Genomic DNA, 12,316 nt, shown 5'->3' on the forward strand with positions numbered 1-12,316 from the left:
CTTCCAGATATGGAATGCTAGTTTAATATATATCTCTGAACATGTAATGAATGTAATGAAATGAAAACCTGCATTCACTAAGCCTTTATTTAAAAGAAATTGTTTCTTATACATAACTTAGAATCATAGAATCATAGAATCAGTCAGGGTTGGAAGGGACCACAAGGATCATCTAGTTCCAACCCCCCTGCCATGGGCAGGGACACCTCACACTAGTTCAGGCTGGCCAGAGCCTCATCCAGCCTGGTCTTACACACCTCCAGGGATGGGGCCTCAACCACCTCCCTGGACAACCCATTCCAGGGCTTCAGCACTCTTGTATGTAATTATGTAATTATATTTTCAATATACACAATAGGGAAAAAATCTTTGCAGTTTTGATTTTTGTTTCATTGTAAATTGAAATAAATGCTAATTATGTGAACCAAATAAAATATTTCAAATGTCAGTTTGGTTGTCTTCTGCTCTATGTTATTACAAAGAAACTAATTTTGCCAAATTAGTTGACAAACAAACTAATGCTGGCCTCTATTTATCACCCTTCATCAACTTTTTTCGGTGTCAGTTCTTATTTAGAAAGCATAATAATAGGTCTGAAATAATTGAATTTCTTTTAAATTATTGCAGGCAATTGAAGAGAAAAACAGTCTTCACTAGTCCTTTCAGTGGTCACTGTGCCTGTAGTCATAAAATAGCCAAAGCAATCTTATTTCTGTATGTATAAATGAATATGTAGCACGTTGTTTTAGAGCTGCTGAGTTGGAAAATTAACTAAAACTTCTTAGACTATTTAGAAACTGCTGAAGTTTTTAACAGAATTTTAACAGAAATTCAAAAACAGATCACTCTCAGCATCTCTCTCTGATTAAATGCCAGTATTACTATGAAATCAGTATTTGTCCTGCAAGTAAATCAGGTCACTCATTTTTAAACTCTCATGTTTTCTTACTAATTTCAAATCTTCAGTGTTTTGGAGATTTGCCACAGTAGTTTTTAAAAATGTCAGTTGATAGGATTACAATGAGAATTAAAGGAAATAGAACTTCTACATTAAAAAAAGAGATCCTTTTAAGAATCAAAGGCTAACTGATTCCAGTTGAAAAGCTTTGCCTATTTGTGTATTCTGAATGCAAAAACAACCAACCAACCAACCAAACTAAAAACCCCCAGCTACAATGTGAAAACATATTCCGTTTATTATCTTCATAAATTCATCTATAACACTAAGAAGTATCTAATACCTAAATCAAAATTGAAATATTAATTGGCTTGGAAACAAAGTATGGAGACTGAGACAGATAAAATTAACAGCCAAGTTTTCTATTAATGAAAAGTGACTGTGGACACAAGAGAAATATAAAATTCAATATAAGACTGACTTTATCTGAATAACTGGAACCTAGCTCAGGGGCTAACCTTACAGATTTAGATTCTTGATACCTGCTATCTTTATTTCATGATTAGTATAGACAAAAGAAAGGTACATAACTGATTATGTAAATGTGCTCAAATCTTCTTCTGTATAGAGAATACTAATTTAATTAATTAAAGCATGCCTACAGGCACAAGATACATTCTTTGCAGGATTTTAATGCTTTTAGATATTTATTTGATACTACATCTGGACACCACAGATCTTGCCTTAAACTTCATAAACCTCAGAAACCCTGTGATACAAAAGATACTTAAAACTTAAGTCACTCGCTATACATAGACATGGAGTGTCATCTGAGACATGGCAAGAAATCATACCAAGTCTCTTCCCCCCATTGACTTCTGAGGTCAAGAACTCTCCTACAAGCCCTGCATTATATCTGCTAGCCAGATCTAGGTGTTCTAGAACATGGCATTAGATACCTCTGTGCTGGCAAGAGAACAAGATGTGTAATTGCTTACACGAAACATGATGCCTTCCAGCTCCATTAATGCATGGGAATATAAATGCTGCCTGGACACTGCTAATACATTTGAGGGGATTCTCAATTCCTCAGAACATGATCAGGTCTCAGAGTATAATGAAGTATAACATTTTACATCATTTCCCCTTCAAATCCTATTTCATACTTATACAATAAATGTGAGACTGACCTCAGGTACTGTCACGACCTTTCTAATAACTGTCACAGACAGTCTCTAGTGATAGGGAAGCATACACTGAGGGATGGCAAATCTCACAACATGTAGTCTCCTCCTCCTCCTTCTCTTCTGTCACCAAGCATACAAGTCACAAACTATCTGAGAAAGCTACTAGGTGCTGTATCAGCAGTCTCAGGCAGAAACGAGCGTGAGTGTCCAGGGCCCTAGAGGAACTCACTCTCGTGCCTCAAGCAGTTACCAGCTCAGATGAGCACCAGAGTTCTGTCCATTAATTCCAGCTTCTCAAACAGGTATTGCCTTGAAATAAGTTTCATGTGAAAACATCAAAGGGTTATTCATACGCTTGTTTTCTGACAAAAACAAACATGGGGCTACTCCTGTTCTGTGACAAGTGGTAAAGCATCTCCATTGGCAGTTTGTGAATCACTCTAAAATTAAGCAGCTTAAGACTGTGTACCAAATCTGTCACATGCAAAGAATGTTTATTTCCTTATTAAATTTTAGTACCAGCAGGCAGAATACAGACTAGATGACAACGTATAGTGAACTTCATATTATGCATGTTTAACACACAGACACAGATACATCCAGTGTTATAAATTCTACTTCTCTCTCTTTGCTGCAGGGAGACGACCATGATGTCTCAGTAGTAATTACCCTTGAACATCCCAAGAGTTTCAGCTGTGTATGAGTGTCCAAAGGTGAACTGTAAATTTTAATGATGAAAACTCATTTTTCATTCACTATGCAAGGCCTGCAAGGCCACAGACAAGCTAAATAGGTAAATTTAGGGGAAATAGCAAAGCCTCTTCCTTTCAAAAATGTATTTTTCATCCTTTGTCACACACATGTTTTAAGGCAGTCACAGCTGCTCAACTTTCTTCAGACTACACAATGGCTATAATGACAAACCTGACAAACCTCATGGAGAAATTTATAGACAAATACAGAACATGTGACTGCAGACAAAGAAAGGTCCTAATTTTAAGCTGCACTATTTGTTGCAGCCCAATGCACATTGTCCACAGCAGCCAAACATTTTCTTTATTCCACTGTCCTCTAAAGACAAAGGATGTTGTGCTATTAGAATAGAATAGAATTAACGAGGTTGGAAAAGACCTTCGAGATCATCAAGTCAAACCCAGGTCATACTCTTATGTCCACTATCCTAACATATTTTGAACTGCCCAAGCACTGAACCATAACTCAGATTGTCACACAATAGCAAAGTATCACACTAGTTCTGACAGATTAAAAAATCACATCCAGAACAAAGCAATTTAAGTCAATTTAAAAATATTGCATATTCACTCCTCTATTTCCAGATGGTTTGCAGACAAATATGATCTGCCATGACTAAGAAGAAGCTGGATCTAATTAGATGGCATACAAAATTTTCTGACATTTTTTTTCCATTCCCAACATTTTGTTTTTCAAATTAAAACTTCCTATACAGTTTCTCAAAAAAAATTGTAATACAGAGCTACCGAGTTTCACTACCAGCCAGGAAGTGAGTAGTTCTTTCTCCAAACTCCTACTTCTATGCAAAATCTTCTGGGTTGTGACAAATGGAACAAATCAATTATGTCTGATTTAAAACCATCACTTAAGAGAACACCTACAAGATAACACTGCCTCAATACTCTTATTCATTCTTCACAAGACATTAGTACCACAAGATCCTGCTGTAACAAGCACTACAGTTAGGTGTGCATCATTTTGCAGTAAGAACTTCCAAAGCAACTATACTTCTAATATTTTGCCAATTCAGTTAGCAAAAGTTTCTTTTTCACCTGTATGAGCCCACACAAGTCAGTTTCTCACCTACAACTCAGAGACTGACAGTGCACTTGTCCTGGAAGAACTGGCAATGTATTAACCTAAATAACATGTGAGAATGGCTCTTCCAACCATATCTGAAATGGCTTTTAGAGAACTGTACAGATGTGTTTCACTTTGGGTGGTAGATTCAGCTTCCTTTAAAGAACAATGTAGACCAAAATTATCAATGAGAACAGAAGAACAGATGAGATTCATCTGCTCTGAATACTGACTCCTAAATAAGGCAGAAAGAAGGTTGAAATAAAAAAAGGAAGCCACGGCAAGACAAGGTCACAAACTAGATCACTGGAGATCTGCAAATAGAGCCCAAATGGCCTGGCTTTACACATTCTAGGTCATGCCCCTTCTAAGTCAATGAACAGATAAAACAAAATTAGTTGTTTCAGCATTTTGAATAATTAATTTAAGGGACCAGAACATAAAATCCATTTCCCCTAAGTAGAAATGTCACATAAGAAGTGCCCTACTCTCTCCTCACAATTAGGTCACTGAAATACATTGTGGCTTAAAACCCTGACATCCTTTCCATTACTAATTTAGCATGGGAACACCTTTCAGATAAGTATCCAGCTTCAGATATACTTCTATTTAAAACACAAATTAAGTGTAAATGCTATTCTACAAATGGACTGTTTTCTCAGCGTTGCTACCTAAATCCTCCTATCTCATGATTTATCACCTAATACCTCTGTATCTGTCATACTGTGATATGTTACTAAAATAAAAATGACTGTCATCTCTGTGTCAATAAGTCTATGAGCTATACTTTTCCTGCCCTTTAGAAATGACAGGTTTATCAATCAATATTTCACTCACTAATACATATCCCTTTATCACCACTTTTTCAAAACATGTATTGTAGGCATCCATAGCTCTTGCAAAGATTTATAGTTTATCTTTCATAGGCTGTTTCTACTAACATTAGGTTTTGTGTGGATGAGGATTAAATAGCAAACACATTTGTCCAAATATCTTTACAGAGCCAAATCATCTCTCTCAAAGTATAGAGCAGCTTACATTATTTGTATGTTAATGGTCTGGGTCACATTGCCAACACATTCCTAAAGTTCCCACTCTCTAAAAGAAAATAAAAATTGAAGCCTTAAATAATTCAGATATCACTGAAGAGAAATTGGAAAGCTTATTGGGCAAATATCAAACTAATCTAAAGTTGGTATGTGTAGAAGATATACTATGCAATGATATGAGCATAGTTATTTTGAGAACACTTCTGCTTGCAGTGCAAAATTTAACAGACAGAAGACTGGAAAATGAGATGTCTTCCACTTAGGTTTTGGGGTTTTTTTGGGGGGGTTGTTGGTTTCAGTTTTTTTGTGTTTTATGGTTTGGTTTGGGTTGGGTTTTTTGGTAATTCCAAAGATGTTGACTTGCTGGAATGTGTCCAGAGAAGGGCAACAAAGCTAGTGAGGGGTTTGGAGCACAAGCCCTATGAGGAGAAGCTGAGGGAGCTGGGGTTGCTTAGCCTGGAGAAGAGGAGGCTCAGGGGAGACCTTCTTGCTCTCTACAACTACCTGAAGGCAGGTTGTAGCCAGGTGGGGGTTGGTTCTCTTCTCCCAGGCAACCAGCACCAGAACAAGAGGACACAGTCTCAAGCTGCGCCAGGGGAGGTTTAGGCTGGATATTAGGAAGAAGTTCTTCACAGAAAGAGTGATTTGCCATTGGATTGGGCTGCCCAGGGAGGTGGTGGAGTCACCATCACTGGAGATGTTTAGGAAGAGACTGGATGGGGTGCTCGATGGCAATGGCTTAGTTGATTAGATGGTGTTGGATGATAGGTTGGACTCGATGATGTCAAAGTTCTTTTCCAACCTGGTTTATTCTATTCTATTCTAAAATTATTAATTATTGCTCAAATGTATTTAGTCCCCAAGTGCAATTAAATTCTATCCTCCTAATGCTCTAATTCTCTATACCCATGTATAGATTGTTTTTTATAAAATGTGTTATGAGAAGATGCAAATTCTTCTACTTTTCTGCATTTACTTGTTTTTTCCCAGAAAATTACTCTAAACCTTGAATTAAAGGGAAACTTGAACACACACACACACACACACACACACATCTCAGTTCTTTTTTGAAGGTATTGCCTACACAAACCTGCCACAGATTTTCACAGCCCTACACAGAAGGCCAAAGAGATAAGTACACCTCCCCTTTTGAATCAGTTTTTTTGTTTGCTTTTGGTTTTGCTTTTGTTTTTTGTTGAACGCCATGAATTTAGCAAACTGTACACTTCAGGAATCTGCTTTATTAAAATGGATGGTTTTCTGCTCCCAATGCTGACTGTATCAGAAAGGAAAATGCTGAAGGACCTGTTTCACCACTTTTCTAACAAAGTTGCTGGTTCTCACAAACCCTAGCCTTTTAAAAAGCTTCAAAAATATCCCTTTCATGTATTCTCTCCAGTAATGCCAGGCAATAATAAAATATGCTTTGTTTATTGTCCAGAATCTTCTAAATCATAGTGCTAAATCAAAGAAAGGTTCCATTAAGGAAATAATATTGCCAGAACAAGGTAAGTCTCATCTTAAAATGAAGTAACCATGGTTACTGGTTTGAGGCCAGACAGATCCTGTCTTGCCCCTGAAATGAGCAAAAGAATGACACTCAAACAAATGGATTGCAAAGTGATGGAAAGTTTCAATGGAAAAGCAGCAACTATTTTACAGAAACTACAAGCATAGTGACAAAGGATCCCTAAGCATACAGTGTCCTTTCCAGCACACCCAAAGGCCTCCCAACACTTTCCATCTCCCTATCTAAGGGTGTTCCCAAACCCCCAGGGCTCTTTCTTCCCTGCCCCACTGCTAGGTTAATCTCAGGCTGGCCAGACCTCAGGGGGAGGTCTGCTCCCCCCCCCTTTTCCTCCTGGCATTAGGCCTACCCAGGCCTAAGAGGCCTTGAAATACACCCCCACCATTACCCGACAGGGAGCATCTCCCACATGAGCAGAGAGGGTAGAAAGAGGAAGAGAAAGACTTTGCAGATGGATTTATAGGGTGCAGGATATTATGTGTATGAAATACACAGCTTCCTGTGTCCACCTATTGGGCTGGACACTCGGGACACCAGAGGTGTAACTGATGATACTATATGACAGGAGCAGGAGGCACCCAGCCCAAACTGCCACACTGCCAAAGCAGGATGACCTACTTTATGGGGGACTAAAATAATTACGGATACATAATTTCTTGAAAAGCCTTAATAAATCCGTTGTTTGCAGCAGCCCTTTGAAAAGCATGCAGCATAAAAGAGAATAATAATGAATCTTAGCTTTGAAATAGCACTTCTTACCAGCATGACTCAAAGAATTTATGAAGTAACTAGTATCAGTATCATTCAGTTGAGTAACTAATACACAAAAGGAATTTCTAGCCTGAGGACATGGGTCACAGTCAAGGCCACGCTCAGCAGGCCACACTGTTCTCAAATTATTTCAGGTCTTTTTTTTGTCATTACATTCTTTCAGGCACAGCCGACAATCTTCCAAGTTATTGTGTTCCTTCTGTGACACATGGAACTCACAAAAATTTCAGATGCATGTTAAAATAATGTCTGTAAATACAAGAGTCAGACTCAGATGGAGAAACAACGAATAGTAGATGGGTATTAGACTAGTAAAGGAAACAACGTGAGATACTTTTTTCTCCAGAAGAGCCTCAGATCTGGGTTCAGTTTGTCTTCTCAGCTCATATGATGGGAGGGAAAAAAAAAGTATCATAAAATAATTCAAATGTATGCATAGGTTAACACATCCTACTTTTTAACTAAATATATATATACATATGGAGAAAGCACTTCAGCTACCTCTTACTCCATATTTACTTCTACCTTCCAGGAGTAGATGCTTTGTGCTGTTTTCCATTGTTTTCATAAAGCTGTATTCATACATGCACTCACAATGCTATGAATATGGCCCTGAGCTTTGTCACTAAGCATTTTTCTGAATAATTTCTAATTTCACTTTCGATAGGTGGCTCCTAGTCATTACACTGATTTTGTTACTTCAGTTTTGGATCATCTCTCTGTTATTCCAGGTACTGCAAGTCTCCAAATCTAGGGGTCCTGGTGTGAGTTACAACAGAGCGAATTCTGTTTAGTGATTTTACTTTTTAGCTTGTTCTTTTCTAAGTAACTGCACTTTCTGAAGTTAACAGCTCATTTTAGCAGACAGTGTCTGCTTCTAGTAGTGATAATGCTCATTGTTTCTACTTAGTACCAAGGACTGGTATGCAGGCCAAGGTCGCTGTTAAATCTTGTATGCCAAACTGGGGGTGCAGAGGTAAAGGTCGCGCAGGCAGGGAGGAGTGAACAGTTCAGGTGACCCTAATCTGACCAAGGAAATATTCCATTCCATATATGTCATATTTGGTACACAGCTGAGGGATTGCAAGGGTCAGGTTCTTCATACTCTTCTTCAATAGCTGACATGCAAGCAGGGTATTGTCCATTCTGCCTTTGATCTCAATTCATGAGTTCTTGAATCCAGTTCCAGAATTCAGCTCCTGCTTCTGTTGCTGAGTTCAGCCTGGGACTTCTGCTAGAGAGTCAGTGGTAACGGTGATGTAACTGCCATCAGGAGACACCGTGTTCTGTATAGGTTTTGGTTTAGTTTTCTTTTCCAGATCATAAATCTGTCTCACTGATTCCCTTTCAAGAAGAGGGAGGGGTTAATAAAGAGCATCTATCACTAGTTTAGTGGCTGGCCCAGCCCTGACCTTTGACAATGAGGTGCTGTGGGGAGAAGACAACACATACTTTCCCCTCAGAGTTACCATGCAGTTACACCTGGCCACCATCTATCTGCCCCAACAAGTACTTCAAGCTTGATGTTAATATCTCTTCCCACTCATCTAACTAAAGTTGCTCCTGGAATCCTGCAAAGGAAGTGTTTTAATCATTTGTGAAATTATTGATTCACATAAGAGCCACCAGGCTTCTCACCATCCTGAAGTATTTCTAACCACTCCCATCCTGTCTCACATTACAGTAAAACACACACAAAGAAAAGGAAAAAACCTTCAGTTTCCTCATATACAAGTGACTACATTTTTTCCACTAAATTGCTCCATAATGCTTGTCTGTCATAGGCTAAGCCAAAAGATCACCAAAATATGGCTACAGAGCTTGCCTGTCACCTCAGTCCTGGCAGAAATTGCTGACTCTGTATACTTCAGTGGTGCTGGGTAGAAATAACAAGCTATTCTTCAACTGTGTTTGAAGACAGTTCACTCACTTCACTAAATAGTAACAGCACAGTTGCTTCAGTGAATCTCAGCAATGAGGTCCATAAACCAGAAGTAGCCTAGAGTTTTACACAGCAGGACAGTCCTTTACACAGACTGACGGAATCATTTAAAGATACATGGTCTCTCTAAAACAAATGGATAACTTCACAGTTCTTTTGCTTTCTTTGCATGATGCTTTCACTTGCTTATTCAGGCACCGTGCAAATCCAAGATCTTCATTAAAGCTATGATAAACAAGACTTACAGCCTGATCCAATAAATGAGCTCTGCACACACATAAAGGATTGTTAATGGTAGTGGTTTAGCAGGAAGAATTAAAAAAGTGATTACTCTAATGGTGCTGCAATCCACCACTAAAAAATGCTGTTGAAGATTTTCCCCCAAAGTTAAACCCTTCAATAAAACTGCCACAAAAGGCATTTCTGTGCTTGAGCATGTGTGTATTTGTATGCAATGGCAGTAGTAGGAAATACTCTCAGGCACTGAAATATACATATCTAGCATGCATAAATTAATGTTATAGAGGTTTTGTGTACATGCCAGGAATAATACAAGCAAGAAAGATGACAGTAATATGTTTCATTTGATTAGTATTGACATAAAAACATCACATTACCATTTGTTTCTTTTATGAAACTCGGGGCTTAAACGGAAATCTCTCTAATGTTTTATATTTACACACAAGGAAACTAGATGTTCAATTTAGCACTAAAACAACAGTTACAATAAAAAAAAAAAAAAGTAAGAAAATGAGTTTTACTTTGAAATGTCATTTGTGTTAATACTTGTATCTAAAAATACTCCAAAAAGGAAAACACACTCTGGTGAAAAGCATTATTTTTATCTCATCTGTTTATGTGTGATGGATAAAAAAAGTTATACTTTGAAGAGAAATGTACTGAAAACATTATTCTAATATATTTGTTCCTACTGTGTACACCATTATGACATTTGGATGCATATGAGATGATTTCTGGCACAACTAATATTTCATACAAAATTCTTTAAATGAAACGCAGAACATGAAGTGCAACATAGAACAAATACATTCAAGAGTGTTTACAACAATCAACCAGTATATCCTATTTGATTTTTACTAGTGGACTTGAGTTTTGCCACTCAAATTTGACAGGGAAAATTGCTTCCTTGTGCCCTACAGCATATATTCTTCAGGGATTATAAAGCATACCAGTAAAAAAGACAGACTGGGAAGGAAATAAGGCCAACTTCCAACAACCAAAATATTTGTTTGAATGTGTTTACACTTTCTAGAAAGCTGATAAACAGTCTTGTCAAGTGGGCTTTTCCATCAAGTGCCTTGTGAAAAATTACCTTAAATGGTACGTTAATATTCACAGCTCTGACATTCGGTGTTTTTATAGTTTATATCTCTCCTTCCTTTTCAAAAGCAAAACATACACCCTTGCTATCCTGTATAGCACCTTGAAACCATAACAACCTCACTTCACTCACATGCCATCACTTCACGTGACCACTAGAGTCTGTTTACTGACACTTCTATACATTGGACAGCCTGTTGATCTGGCTACTCACCTTCCCAAAGGCTGCAAAAAACTCACCCACCACATTAAGAAAAAGCTGGCATTCAATACATTCACAGTACTTCAGGTAAGAGACACTGTTTTCCCCAGCATGTTGCTGTACTTCCTTGATCTGCAGTCTGGAAATGTCATGTGTCCTTGAACATTATTTTAAAGTGTTTCCCCCATCCTGCCTTGAAGCAATTCTGTTTATCTTGAACAAAGTTGTTGGGGTTTTTTTTGTTTGGTTGGTTGGTTAGTATTTTTTCATGTAAGTTTGGCCTTATCAAGAGAGCTCAAGAAGTTCATCAGAAATTTCCTTTCCCTCTTTGGCACATGAAAGTATAAATAAAAATGCTTAATACTTAAAACAAGTGTAGTCTACATACTAAAAAGTAACAGGGGGATTTCTAGCCACATATTTTATACCTCTACATTGCATGAAAAAAAAAAACAAACCAAAGCAAAACCCCTCACATTTTTAGCCAAATAGCATCTGACAGATAACACTGTAGAAATTCATTTTGCAGCCCTAAATTGTAGCAAAGAAAGTGCTTTTGACTCCAACACTCGTGAAGCAGGCCTCAAAGCAAAGTTAAATTTTAAGCATTGTAGAATCAGATGCTGATATAGAACACAAAACATACCAGACATTGTATTTATTGTTTTAATCAAGCTACTGTCCAGACAAAAGGCCTGCATACTAAAGGAGGTTTGTTCTTTAGAGATTCTGGCAAGTCTTGCTTCCATTAAACTCTTTGGAAAAATGTTATTAATAGTTCCCCTAAATTGTATTAACCATAAGTACAGTGAATGCAGATATCAAAACACTTTTTTAAAAAAGCATGTAAGAAAGCTTTTTACTCATGATTTTCAAGTTTTGGAATTAAATGGCTGAATTTGTTTCTTTAAAACATGTTGTCATTTTACAGAGTACATTGCATATAGCAGTAAATGTCTACACACTGCCCTTAAGTCCTTTCCTTCTTTGCCAATTCTATTAAACCGTTCAAGGAAATATGCAATATAAGCAAGATATATTATGTTTCATCTTGCCAGGCAAAGCCCTTGTTCACAGGTATAGATGTGTAGATTGAAAGGAAGGAACAAGATTGTCTCAGCCCTATTCCTTATCTCCTGCAGCCAGAGCTACAGTTAAGATGATTTTGAAAGTATTTCTGCTTTAAAAAAAAAATATTAATAAGATTAGAATCTGAAATGGACTTCATGGATTGCTGTAAGTTTAATTATTTTTTTTTCTCTACACTAAGCTGTTCTGCAAAATGCAACAACATAACATGCCTCTGGTTTGCACATAATGATGAGCTGCACAAGGAGTTTTCTTTAGATAGTTCTTTCTTTAAGGTGACAAAAGTGTAGCTGGACAATGCTTGAGCACCTGCTTCTTCTGTCACAGCCAGTAACTGCACGTGTCAGTGTGGTATTGGTAATAGCACCTGCTGGTTTCTCTGTAAGAAACCCAAAGGAGGCAAAACAGAATAGGTCAAAGACCAAAAAAAAAAAAAATTATTAAAGCTTTAATTCAACCTCAATGTGCCTTTGACC

The sequence above is a fragment of the Melanerpes formicivorus genome, unplaced genomic scaffold (genome assembly GCF_026170545.1).
Source record: "Melanerpes formicivorus ecotype bairdi unplaced genomic scaffold, bMelFor1.0.p_v2 SCAF_4, whole genome shotgun sequence".
Classification (NCBI taxonomy): domain Eukaryota; kingdom Metazoa; phylum Chordata; class Aves; order Piciformes; family Picidae; genus Melanerpes; species Melanerpes formicivorus.